This window comes from Pinus tabuliformis, chromosome 7 (genome assembly GCF_031772625.1).
Source record: "Pinus tabuliformis cultivar Carrire ecotype Pingquan chromosome 7, CPIR1, whole genome shotgun sequence".
Classification (NCBI taxonomy): Eukaryota; Viridiplantae; Streptophyta; class Pinopsida; order Pinales; family Pinaceae; genus Pinus; species Pinus tabuliformis.
In genome coordinates, this window is record NC_142293.1 from 1,684,561,663 (window position 1) to 1,684,576,147 (window position 14,485).

At 33.0% G+C, this 14,485-nt stretch overlaps 1 pseudogene; it reads left to right on the forward strand.

Annotated features, from left to right (window-relative positions):
- The first annotated feature begins 8,504 nt into the window (after positions 1-8,504).
- Positions 8,505-11,785, forward strand: LOC149254972 (endoglucanase 8-like; annotated as a pseudogene).
- The last annotated feature ends 2,700 nt before the right edge of the window (positions 11,786-14,485 follow it).

Sequence of the window (14,485 nt, forward strand, 5' to 3'; positions counted from 1 at the left end):
ACATGCAACTTTCGTTTATAAAGTAACTTCATTGTCAAAGTGTTTATCACTTGTTTTATAAAACTAGGTGACTTCATAAAGTAATGTATTTGTACAAGTGAGCTTATAAGTAAAGTTAGTGAGGGTTTTTTTATTATTAAATTTTCACATCATCTATAACCATACACATGAACTTCTACTTACCATTTGGTTATTTGCTATCATTATTGCCCTTTTTTTTTAATGACATAACCTTCATATTTGAAGCCCATTTTTAGATCTTTTTTAAATATTCAATTTTTTCTAGAGATGTCCATTTAGCTAGTAATTTCAATTTTGAAACCATATTATATATATTTTGATATGGTCACTCAAGTGAACTTTTCCTTAATGGTGTTGTAACATGATTAGTATTTTATTGATTATTGGCATGACCAAACGCATTTGCTTATCTATTTATATATATATATTACATGCAACTTTCATTTATAAAGTAACTTCATTGTAAAAGTGGTTTATCACTTGTTTTATAAAAGTAGGTGACTTCATAAAGTAATGTATTTGTATAAGTGAGCTTATAGGTAAAGTTAGTGAGGGTTTTTTTATTATTAAATTTTCACATCATCTACAACCATACGTGTGAACTTCTACTTACCATTTGGTTATTTGTTATCATTATTGCCGTTTTTTAATGACATAACCTTCATATTTGAAGCCCATTTTTAGAGCTTTTTTAAAAATTCAATTTTTTCTAGAGATGTCCATTTAGCTAGTCAATTTCAACTTTTGAAACCATATTATATATATTTTGATATGGCCACTCCAAGTGAACTTTTTCTTACTGGTGTTGTAACATGATTAGTTTTGATTAAACTGCATGATAAAACAATTTCTACTATGTATTCTTTGGAATGATTGGATCTCTTAAGATTCACTAGCCAAAAAACATGTAGCCATATGGCTTCATTGTTTTCACCTCATTTGATTGATAGTTGTCTTCAACATGAATTTGTATTTTGTGTAATTATTGTATGAATAATATAATCCATGGACAATACAATTTAAGTAGGGTTAATCATTAGGGGTTAACTAAAATAGACAAAAAAATTCATAAAAATAGTCCAACAATGCTATTAAAATTGTAATTTTGTTGTGTGTGACATAGAATGCAAGGTAGGGGTGGTGTTCTAATGGTTTCTTATTCTAGTTGTTATTCCTATGTCTGGATTAGGTTCATGATCCCCTGATCCAACTCATGATCTAACTCAGAAGAGAAAGCCTAAGCCAAAGCCCTCTCCTACACCCAAAAGAGCTCTCGAGTAGCAACTTCCCCACAGGGTAAGATCTCCCAAGATTAAATTTTGGCTACCACAATGTTGTTAAAACATCACTTTTTCAGTGTGACATAGAATGAAAAAACTCAATTTTGGCCAAACAACAAAATACAATATTGGTTATGATTTATTTCTCACATTTTGTAGAGAATAATATTTTGGCCATTTGGAAGAGGCAGACAAGTTCTTAGAATAATAGAAAGAAAAATGTATTATAGATATGCTATTTCCATCACTAATAAATTCCCACAAGACAATTATATCTCTCAACTCTCTTTCCAGAATTTGTATGGTCGTTTATGGGTCTCCAAACCAAATGCCACCAACTTGTATTTATTTCCTAAATGGTTGAAGTCTCTCCCTCCTGGCTGAAGTTTTAATTTTGTGTACATCTGTGTGGTCCTCTAGTAATCATTTCCACAGTTTACTAACAGATGAATTGATCAACTATATTGATTGTTAGGGAGATGGAAAGTTCCAAGAAAAATAATGATGAGTGGTGGGTCAAGTGGGTCAAATTTAGCTCATCATATGAATAAGTGCACTAATTCCTAATGCACATGTTGATGGAAATGAGTTTATGTTGGGTAAAGCTTGGATCTCTGAGATGTCTCACATTTTAATATTTCAATATGTTAGATAAACTTGACCCTATGGTGGAGTTGAGGTTATGTCAACAGTTATGGTTAACAGTTGTGGTTTTGGCCATGTAGTATTGGTGACTCATGGTATTACATGTAGTTGAAACCCTTAAAATGCTTGTGTATTCTCCATTATAGGCATCCATAGTTTGAGCGGTGAAAGCTCAGGTTGTTGGTCGGCTCTCTGTGTTTTAGCCAAGGACAATAATAGATCTATTGTTGGTTGGTTTTTCCCCAATTGGGGTTTTCCAGATAATCATGGTGTACATGTTTGAATGTACAAGCTTCAAGGTACCGATGGATGCATTGTTGTATCTACCATACTCCCTACGCTAGGATGACCTCCATTGATCTGGGATCAATGATACTGGTCTGGGACTAGTGGTAGGAGTTGTACCATACTATGACGCTGACTTCGGGTCGGTTGAGACTGGTCTGGGACCAGTGGTACATACTGCGAGACTGACTTCGTGTCAGTGCAGTACTGGTCTGGGACCAGTGAGAGTGGTACATACTATCATGCTGACTTCGGGTCAGTTGAGACTGGTCTGGGACTAGTGGTAGGAGTTGTACCATACTAAGACGCTGACTTCGGGTCGGTTGAGACTGGTCTGGGACCAGTGGTACATACTCCGAGACTGACTTCGTGTCAGTACAGTACTGGTCTGGGACGGTGAGAGTGGTACATACTATGACGCTGACTTCGGGTCGGTTGAGACTGGTCTGGGACTAGTGTACACTCTCTAAGACTGCGATACTGGTCTGGGACCAGTGGTAGGAGTGGTACTTACTATGAAGCTGACTTTGGGTCGGCTGAGACTAGTCTGGGACCAGTGGTACGCACTCTGAGACTGACTTTGAGTCAGTGGAGGATGATACTGGTTTAGGACCAGTGGAGTTGTACTCACTATGATGCTAACTTCGGGTTGGTTGAGACTGGTCTGGGACCAGTGGTACATACTCTAAGACTGACTTTGAGTCAGTATGATACATCCTCGATCATTTCTTCTTCTTCGTAATTCAGACAAAAGCATAACATAACAGAACAATGCAAGCATAGCAGAATAGAGCAAAACAATACCGATCAGTACAGGGCAGAACAAGACATCAGAACAAGCATAATAAAGCAGAGTAGGGCAAGGGTCAGGCTGTATAGGGCAGTGCATTTGATGGATGAATAGTAACGACCGATAGACAGATTGCATATGAAGTTCTCCCTGGTTGAGAGGGAGTGTTAAAATTGGCAACGAGGGAAAACTTCATGTGGGTCATCTTATTCATGGCTGATAAATATTTTATTAGATTCCTCTCGTCGAGAGGTGTAGGATCGATATAAAGATCATCCGATTCCGATAAGTATTCATGGAGATATGAATTTATTTTGATTATGGAATTATTGTCAAGCCGACCTACAACTCATGTAGGCTCAACAACCCAACAGTCGCATCTATTCACCCACCAACGTTGTGTATAAATGAAAGAGGACTTTTCCTCATTTTCACTCACTCATATCATCACATCTCTCTCTCTCTCTCTACTGCACAGAAATGAGTCTTTTCTCTACTACGCTGAAACGGGTCTCTCTCTCTCACACATGTGAAGCCGGAAGCTGTTGAATTTGAAGCTGCAACTACAGAAGTAAAGATTGACTTGCGTGGCCTAGAAGATCTCCTCTTTGGAACTGCATTGTAGGTTCATCTGAACCTCCTATGAAAGCCGCAAATTTTGGTGGTGGAATGAAGTCAATTCGATGAATGGTTTGCAAGGTATCGACTGCCCTAGTTTGAAGCTGGAAACTGCTGAAACTAAAGCTGCAACTACCGAAGTAAAGATTGACCTGCGCGGCCTAGAAGATCTCCTCTTTGGAATTGCACTGTAGGTTCATTTGAACCTCCTATGAAAGCTGCAACTTTTGGTGGTGGAATGAAGTCAATTCGACGAACGGTTTGCAACATATCGACTGCCCTAGTTTGAAGCTGGAAACTGCTGAAACTGAAGCTGCAACTGCAGAAGTAAAGATTGACCTACGTGCCCTAGAATATCTCCGCTTTAGAATTGCGCTACAGGTTCATCTCAACCTCCTATGGAAGCCGAAACTTTTGGTGGTGGAATGAAGTCAATCCGACGGTCTGTTTGTGAGATATCGTCTGCCCTAGTTTGATAATGAAGCCGCTAATGCTGATGCTGTTGATCTAGGGTTTGTACTATTGATATGAATAAGATTTATTGTACTATTTCTCTCTGCTGAATTATTGAAGATAAAAGAAGATTTGATCAAAGGGTTTCCCCACACATTGTGGGGTTTGTCCCTGGCTAGCCGCCATATCTTGTGTCTCTTGTCTTGGCTTGTTTTCTATCGATCGTTTAATGTTCTATCTGCACTTTACTTTATGTACATGTGATTGCTAATCTGTGGAATATAATAAGAAAAAGAAGTAAACTGCTATAAGCATAGAACATACCATAACTTAACAAAAACTCACTCCCTCATCTTTTTGAGTGAGGATAACAACAAGGGAGTGATATAATGCAAATATATATGTAGAATTCCTTGATGATGTTTAGATTGGAAAAGGATGTGAAGGAAACCTTGACTAATTTGATTTTATTAAATTCCCTTCTCTCAACCTCTGTCCACTAATGATATTTTACATGAGATCCATGATTTTAAAGGAAACTAAGCCAAATAATTTATGAAATTAATCTTCCAAAATAATGATTGCAACAATGTCTTCTTATGAGGTGGGGCATCTATGTGATAGCTTTGATTCTTTCCAAATTCATTAGTATTGAATTTTTCAATATGATATGGTCAAGTAACTTTCTTTATACCACAATGAATATTATTTTCTTTGGATTTAAATAGATTCCATGCTTCCTGCACCTGTCAAATATTTTATTTTAAGTATCATAGTTGGTTGGAGTTATTTTTTGAAAATATCACAATATTCTCTATGTAGACAACCACTCTTTAGTTAACAAGGCACACAAAATCCATATCCATCATGCATTGGATAATATTGATGACATTCAACAATCTTGGGATTCTTTTGAAAGCATATGTATTCATTTAGTCTTGAAAGTGGTTTCCAATTGATCCTCGTCCAAGATAAGGACATGGGTGTTCATTGAAAATTCATGAAAGAAAAATAGAATTTTAGAACATGTGAACATATATAAAGTTTGTTCCATGGGTGGGACAAGATAGTTATTCTCCTCAAATTCTAAATTAATATTTGGAAATCCATTTACAAACTCGTCTCATCACTCTCCTTCCATATGACAACAACAATTGTAATCCAATTACTTGTCTAATAAATGATTCAATGATAGTGGATGCATTTTTTATAGCTTCTACCAAAAAGGCTTAGTGGTAAGCTTAAGAGGCATCATATCTTTTATAATCATGGTACATAATAGTGTATTTTGTAACCATCTTTTATATTCTTTTAGAGTATTTTTTAACCATGATTGTGTACTTGCATTTCTTTAAATAGTGAGCATTTATCTCACCTATGACATTAAAGCTCCATTTCTTGAAAGGATACTCATTAGCAATAGCTTACAAGGGATCTATTTCCTTCTTTTTTCTATCTATGCATGTTTCCATATCTATTAGTACTGATTTGTTCATGCCCATGTTTGAAAAATGTGGGACAATAATGTCCAACCATTAAGAATTTATGAGCAATGGTATCTATAGAGAAGTGATAACTAGTTGGACTATCATGAAAATCATTCCACACTTTCTTTTCCTTGTCTTTCCAGGGCATCTCAATAACATATCAACATAGCATTCCCTAGAAATAATACCATTGAAAATTTTATATTGAGTACATTTAAGTACTAATGATATTGTTATTTTCACATCTTAATGTGCTTCTTCAATGTCCACATGATTTTGTCTGTTAGCTACTACTTTACATAGGCCTTTTCCAAGAAAAATGATGGAATGTTTAACATAAATATCTAACACTTGAATGACACTCATCTAATTTTTTTGCCTTTCACCAATTTCCTTTTATATAAAGAGAGATCTACAACAACATGAGGAAGGATTACTTTTTAGGGATTTTCAAGATGCAAGGTTTGAATTAATCAATTTCTTTGACCATGGTGAAAATTTGTTTCTCAAGTCTTGGATAATTTAGTTTAAAATCCTAAGACCCATATTCGTAAAATATATAGAAAACTCACTCCCTTCCTCATCTTTTTGAATGAGGATAACAATAGGGGAGTGATCTAATGCAAATACATAAAGGTGGAAATCCTTAATGATGTTCATATTGGATAAGGATGGGAAGGAAACACTGGCCAATTTATTTTTCTTAAATGCCTTTCTCTCAACCTTTGTCCACTAATGACCTTTCACACAAGATTCATGATTTTATAAGGAATATAAGACAAATAACCATTTGAAATTAATCTTCCAAAATAATGATTGCACAAATTTCTTCTTATGAGGTGGGGCATTTATGTGATAGCTTTGATTCTTTCCAAATCTATTAGTATTGAATTTTTCAATATGACATGGTCAAGTAACTTTCCTTCTACCATAATGGATATTATTTTCTTTGGATTTCCTTCTACCACAAGGAATATCATTTTCTTTGGATTTAAATAGATTCCACAAGTCTTGCACCTATCAAATGTTTTCTTTAAAGTATAGTAGTTGGTTGGAGATTTTTTTGAGAAGATCATGATATTTTCTATGTAGACAACTAATCTTTAGTTAACAAGGGCCATAAAATCCATATCCATCATGCATTGAAAAATGTTGATGACATTCAACAAAATTGGGATTCTTTTGAATGCATGTGCACCTCGTTTAGTCTTAAAAGAGGTTTCCAATTGATCATCATCCAAGATAACGACATCAATGTTCATTGAAAGTCCATAAAGGAGAGATAACATTTTAGAACTTGTGAACATCTATAAAGTTTGTTCCATGAGTGGGACATGATAGTTATTCTTCTCAAATTATAAATTAATATTTGGAAACCCACTCACAAACTAGTCTCATCACTCTTCTTTCATATGGGGACAACATTTGTAATCCAATTACTTTTACAGTTACTTTCCTAATAAATAATTCAATGATAATAGATATTACTTTCCTAATAAATGATAATAAATAATTCAATGATAATAGATATTACTTTCCTAATAAATGATTCAATGATAATAGATGCATTTTTTTATAGTTTCTACTAAAAAAGATTAGTGGTAAGCTTAAAAGACATTATATCTTTTATAATCTTTATATATATTAATTTCAGATTATAATATATTTAAAAAATACATCTCTAAACTTATAATAACTTGTTATATTCTCTCTTTTCAATTATTAAACAATCAGAATTGAAATTCAAATTTTAAGTTTCACTAACTCATACTACATAAAGGGCTATTTATTTTAACAATTAAACATTTTTTTAAAGTAAAACTATTCCTATTTTATTTTATTAAACTTTACATCGTTCATCTTATCTTCCGAGCTATTTATTTTAACAATCAAACAATCAATTTTCTTTAATGAAACTATTTTCATTTTATTTTATTAAATTTTACATGGTTTATTTCATCTTTACAATTATCTGAATATTTAACATATTCGTAGTTAAATGTCTAAGTCTAAATTATTGTTTTTTGGTTAAATATCTTCTAACTTACATCTTAATTAAAACCCAACCCAAGGCTAAAAATGGTTTCACCATGAAATTTATTAAATAAAAATTGATAAAAAAAACATTAAACAAAATATGGTTCATGAGCTATTGCGGTATCCGCATTTTCTGTAAGACTGCGTTATAAGACTAATAGAATGTATATGAAAGAGATTCCAGTTTTGAAATTAAACTTTATACCTCCTCTCTAATCTTACAAGACCAATAGAATGTATATTAAAGCTTTAAATTCTAAAATTAAACTTTATACCTATTCTCACTAAACTTTTCATTAAATTATATAATTTTTTAAACCAATCCAGCATTAAATTTGTTATTTTTTTAATTTACAAAATAATAACTTTAATTACTTTACATCTAAATTTGTTCTTTAATTTTTACCGGTATTTTGTATATTAATAGTAACGCTGATCATGCCCGCTTTATTGGCAACAGTTAGTTCATATTCAGTTTGTGTCGAAAAACTACAGCCAGTTCATATTCAGTTTGTGTAGAAAAACTAACTTCGTTATCTTCCTTGTGTTTTTTGAAAATTTAACATTTGCTCGTTAAAAGTACTGCGAGGAAATGGTGACGAGGCGACCTTATACAGTGACTTATCAGTTAGTTAATGTTTTCATGGAATTTTCCTCCTTTCATATCCAACAGACTTCTCTAGCCTTGAAAATAAGCCCCACATCAACCATGCATGCAAAACATGTACAAGACTTCTTTGTCCTGCAAAACCTGTACAAGCCCCATGTGCATGCAAACGAGAGATCGATTTCCCTTCGTCATTACACGTTGGATGCGTGAGACACAAATATATATACGCATCAACGATTTTTATTTCTGTAGCCATTTGTTGATCAATTGCAGCAGAAATGAGTTTCAGGCTTATCGTTGAAAGGTTTGTGTGTATAATTCTTGCTACTGTGCTGTCTGCTCATCATCAGTTTGTGTGGGGTGAGTTTGACTACAAAGATGCTCTGCATAAATCTATTCTGTTTCTGGAGGCTCAACGTTCAGGAAAACTGTCCAGCAGTAGCAACAGGATAAGCTGGAGAGGAGATTCTGCTCTAATATTTTCTCATTTTGGTATTGCCATCTGTTCCGGATTGTTTTAGAAATGTTGTTTCCTGAATGTTTTAGAAGTGTTGTTAATCATACCCAAAATGGCAAAATAACGACGCTGATCTTATCAATGCGAAAATAACGAGGATATTTCTCAGCACTATCAGTTTCCAGGATATTCTGGAAATATACAATTAAGTTATTAACATAAAGATAACAATGTGAATTCTTACTCCAATATTATGAGTTATGAGTTTGCAACAGCTTGATTTCTATCAACATTCTCTGTCCATATAAATTAGGAATTGATTATTTGGTGCAGATCTTCAAGAAGTCTGGAAAGATACAATGATGTTCAACATGGCTTTTACTGTGTATTTATGTAGGTGGATTTGGTGGGCGATTACTACGACGCTGGGGATAATGTGAAGTATGGGGATAATGTGAAGTATGGGTTTCCGATGGCATTCACCGTTACCATGTTGGCATGGGGAGCCCTTCAGTACAGAGATGAACAGCAGCGGGAGAGTTGGAGAACATTAGGGATGCCATTACGTGGGGAACTGATTATTTCATGAAAGCAAGCGCCACCGAAAACCAGCTGTGGGTTCAGGTGAATTAATTACCATCCCAACTAAATTTAGTCATGGATCACAACAAAATTTAGTAAGGATCACAACAAATAGCAATTATGAGTTTAGTTATGGATTTGTTTTTAGGTGGGAGATCCAACTGCAGACAGACCATAACTGTTGGGAGAACCCAGAGAGGATGGACACTCCAAGGACTTTGTACAAAATAGATACATCCAATCACGGGACAGAAATTGCAGCAGAGACTGCTGCAGCATTGGCCGCTTCCTCCGTCGTCTTTGCAGCCATTGACAAACCTTATTCCTTTCTCCTACTCCAAAGAGCTACTTTGGTATAAGATTAATCGTATTCTAAAATCACTTATACTGTTTTATTGGTTTAAAACAGCGATTGCAGATTTGAGAGATATTGAGATATTTTAGAATCCTACTGTTAGCAGAAAGGTTAATGGTTTAATTTCTTTTCACTATTATATTCTATTCGTGGAATTTACAATCTAGATAACTTTAGTAATTAAAACAAACATATGATAGGAAACAATTTCTTTTCACTGTTATGTTCTCAATTTAGATAACTTTAGTAATTAAAACATACAATGGGTTTTTAGTAATTAAAACATACAATGGGTTTTTGTTTGTGGATGAATGTTTTTTTATAACTTATGTCTCCATTTTTGGAATATTTTGGGATCAGATAAACATGGTCAAATTACTTATTTGAGGTTGCTTACTGTTCTTATGATTCCAAAATATTCCAATTTTTTTTTAAATGCCCATTTTTAACATGTTTATAGAATTCATCTCTTAGATTCAAAATTGAAAATTAATTTAATGAATTGTCTTCTCCAACATTTTAAAATAATCATATAATTGAATATTAATTTAGTACAGCTCTTTCGTTCATGAATTAGATTCAAAATTGAAAATTAATTTAATGAATTTTCTTCTCCAACATTTTATGATACTCATGTAATTGAATATGTCATTTAGTACAGCTCTTTCATTTTGCTGACCAGTACCGCGGAACATATCATGGAGAATGCCCTTTCTATTGTTGTGTCTCAGGCTATGATGTATCTTTCCTTAACATTATAAATTTTACTTCCTTTTTCACTTCACACGAAGTAAGTAACTTCTTGAAGTCTTCTTATTATTCCTCTACTAACTAACATACAGGACGAGCTTGCATGGGCAGCGGTGTGGTTATATAGAGCAACTGGATTTCCATATTATACCAAATACATACTCCACCAGAATTTTTGTACTTCCAATGAGTATGAGTTCAATTGGGATCTCAAATGTGCAGGAGTTCAAATCCACCTATCTAGTGTAAGTCCATATTCACATAAACATATGAATCACCAAATGTTCAATTGAGAAAAAGTTTAAGGCTGGCCACTTGACCTTAAACTGACCACATCTTCATAAAATTAGAGAAACCAACCTAGAAGTTTTCAGAGGCCAAGCAGAAGTGTTCCTCTGCCCAGTTCTTCCGCAAAGTCCTCAATTCAAAAATTCCATCACACCAGGTAAATGGAAGTTTCTCCCCGTCATGCTCCGAGTTTCAAAATTAAGCTCATTAACAATGTTTGTATTTGTTGAGTTTCAAAATTAAGCTCATTAATAGTGTTTGTATCTCTTGCACTTGTATAGGAGGTTTGTTGTTTGTTAGAGATGGTGCAAATACACAATATGCTACAGGCACATCATTCCTTGTATCAGTTTACAGTGACAATATCTTTTGAGTTTCAAAATTAGGCTCATTAATAGTGTTTGTATCTCTTGCACTTGTACAGGAGGTTTGTTGTTTGTTAGAGATGGTGCAAATACACAATATGCTACAGGCACATCATTCCTTGTATCAGTTTACAGTGACTTACTGTCACGATATAAGCAATACCTGCAATGTGCCGATCAAACATATGAACGAAGCATTCTTATTGCATTTGCCAAACAACAAGTACATATACATATTATAATTTTTCAAGTGTTGCAAAATATTTAATTAATGAGGAGAAGAATTGAGCACACTTGTATATCCATTCCAGATTTCTCAAAGTATAAGAGATTCAAAGTTAAATAAATTTGATTTGTTTTTTCATATCATAATTTGAAAAAACTAGCAAAGTATTAGCTAAGAAGTCCACTTTGTATTTGTAAATTGTAGGTGGATTACATTTTGGGCAAGAATCCTGCTGGTATGTCTTTCATGGTGGGTTTTGGTGACAAATATCCACAACAAGCTTACCACAAAGGGTCCTCCATAGTTTCGATATATGAGGATTCCAGAAAGATATCATGTATCGAAGGTTTCACTTTGTGGTTAACAGAGAAGCACCAAACCCAAATGAATTAACAGGTGTGGTTGTGGGAGGGCCTGATGGCTATGACGGGTTTGAGGATAGCAGGGCTGATTCCACCGAGCTTGAGCCCACGACGTATATCAATGCTCCTCTCGTGGGAGTCTTGGCTAAGCTCCACAACAACATCATGGAATAATCGACATAACAAGGCCAATTCGTGCAAGCTTGAGCCCACAACTTATATCAATGATCCTCTTGTGGGAGTCCTGGCTAAGATCCATAGCATCAGCATGGAATCATGGACTTAAGTTCAAAAAGTTAAGCTAGTAATATCTTTTACTAAGTCTGTATTCTATATGCAAATTTGAGTCAATGGAAATATATATGAATTTTGGTGCTTCTGGGCTCCAGAATTGTTTGCCTGTTGAATCCTATAATCAGATTGAAGACTTGTTTTTACATCTTAGATCCCATATGCAGATTGAAAATTCTTCTCTTTTTAAATAGTAGTGATATTAGCTTAGAAGAACATGGTGTATGAGAGTCTCAGAAGATCCTGTGCCATCGTGTTATATATGTGAGCAACTACGATAAATATTTTTTCTAATAATGTATAGTTTAATTTATCATGTGTTAAATTTTTGCTAATAAAATAATGGCATAAGAAATTTGGCTTTCCTTTTGTCCTAATATTGATCCTAAAGCAACTACGATAAATATTTTTTCTAATAATGTATAGTTTAATTTATCATGTGTTAAATTTTTGCTAATAAAATAATGGCATAAGAAATTTGGCTTTCCTTTTGTCCTAATATTGATCCTAGAGTTGTATCTGAGGCACTAATGGATATGTGAAATTGGAGAGACCAATTTCTCCCTCTTAAAATAGGTTTTGTGGAAAATTTTTCTCTCTATATTTCAAAAGTAGTGCAACAAGATATATTCTAAAAAAATCATTATATTTAATGAGCAATTTAAACAATGGTGATGCTATTTTTGTGAAATTTTTTATGAATTTGGGCTAACCTTGATTCCTGTAGACAATATAGAATGACCAAAAACAATTCCTTTAGCAAGTAACATATGGATTTTTTCATTACTTGATGAAAGATTAGTTTCTTGATGCCTAATCATTTTTTTCAATATTTTCCAATGCTTTGTCAAAAAAATTACCATAAACAGTAAAATCATCCCTATAAAACTCCACACAATTATGAGTCAAGTGAGAAAAAATATCTAAAACAAGTTGAAAAGTAGTAGGAGCATTGCATGTAACCCAAAGGTAATACTCTATAAGAATATATCCCCCATGCACATGTAAATGTGGTATTATCTTGATCTTTTAGAGTGATTTGAATTTGATTATAACCACTAAATCCACCAATAAAAGTTTTGTTTTGTTTTTGTTTTTTCTTGATAAGGTATCTAAAAATTGATCTATAAATGGAAGAGGAAAATGGTATTTTAAGGTGCTTTATTTAATTCACAACAACCTATGCAAACTCACCACTCACCATTCTTTTTAGGAACAATTACTAAAGGTGAAACCCATTGATTATAAAAAATATAATATATGGCAGTTAATTCCATTACAATTTTTTTAGAAGTGGATTCATACATATTTGGGGTTGTTTGATTGGTTGAGAAATTTCCTAAATATAAATGTGTTAGGATGGATTCCATTCATATCATTATACTCCCATTAAAATGCACCAAAATGTTTTTGTAGTTTTTGAAATAGCTTTCTTTATGAGATTCCTCAAATTTAGAATTTATGTTTAAAGTTTTTCCTTGTTTAATCTCAAGAGGGGTACTATAAGATTCTAATATTGAATTAATAAAATACGTATAACCGATTAGTGTTGATAGAGTATATATAGTACAATTTTCCTAAAATTTCTTATCCAAGATATGATCAAAAGAAACTTCCCCCAATATGTTGAATTAAATCACAAAATTATTAGTAAAATTTGTGATTAGAAGTTTTTCAAGATCCTCTTTTAAATTCATAGCTTGGTTAATTGTTAAGATTGGTTGTACTATTTCTTCATCACTATTTGCATCATCAAGCTATTGTGTATTTTCTAATTTAGTTAATGATTTTGTAAGTGAATACAAAATAAATTTCTTATCTAAATCTCCATATGAAAATTTCATGTCTCATATTTACAACTGATTAACGCCTCAACTATAGTTAACCATGGTATTCCTAAGATAAGTGATGAAAACCCAAATTAGATTTAAAATACTTAGGATATTTGAAATAATTTAAAGAGACTATAACATCTTCTATTGTTCCTTCAAGTTTCATTGTACATATATATGCTAATTGTAAAACTGTAGGTGTGTGATGAAGATTAGATAACTGTAACTAATTCATAGTTCCTTTGTGATGACATTAGTTGCAACTCTAGATTGATTAACATGTTTGCAATTAGAATGTTATTGTTGTGAATCTTAATAATAAGGCTACAAGGATCAACACATTTTTCTATAAAGATTTTAAGCGACATTATATCTTTTAATTTGCCAATTGCTTATATTATTTGTGGGTATTTTTTGTTCTTCTTGGTTTGCATAGGCATGATTTCCTAACTATTTAGCATGGATTGGAATATCTCTTATTTCTTGTATTAAATGAGTTTTAATACAAAGATTCTTTAATTCACCCAATAAATCATATTCAAATTGTTTTATATTCTTATTAAAATTCAGCTTTTCTAAAAAAAGAGGATATTTGCATGAGAAGTTTGTTTTATTGCCAATTATAGAACTATTTTTTAAAAGAAAATCTATAATTTGCATTATAATAATTTGGGAATGCCAAGACCTTTTACAACATGTGCCATGATATTTTCAGTTGTTTTCCACAATTCTTACCGCATTACCTGAAAGA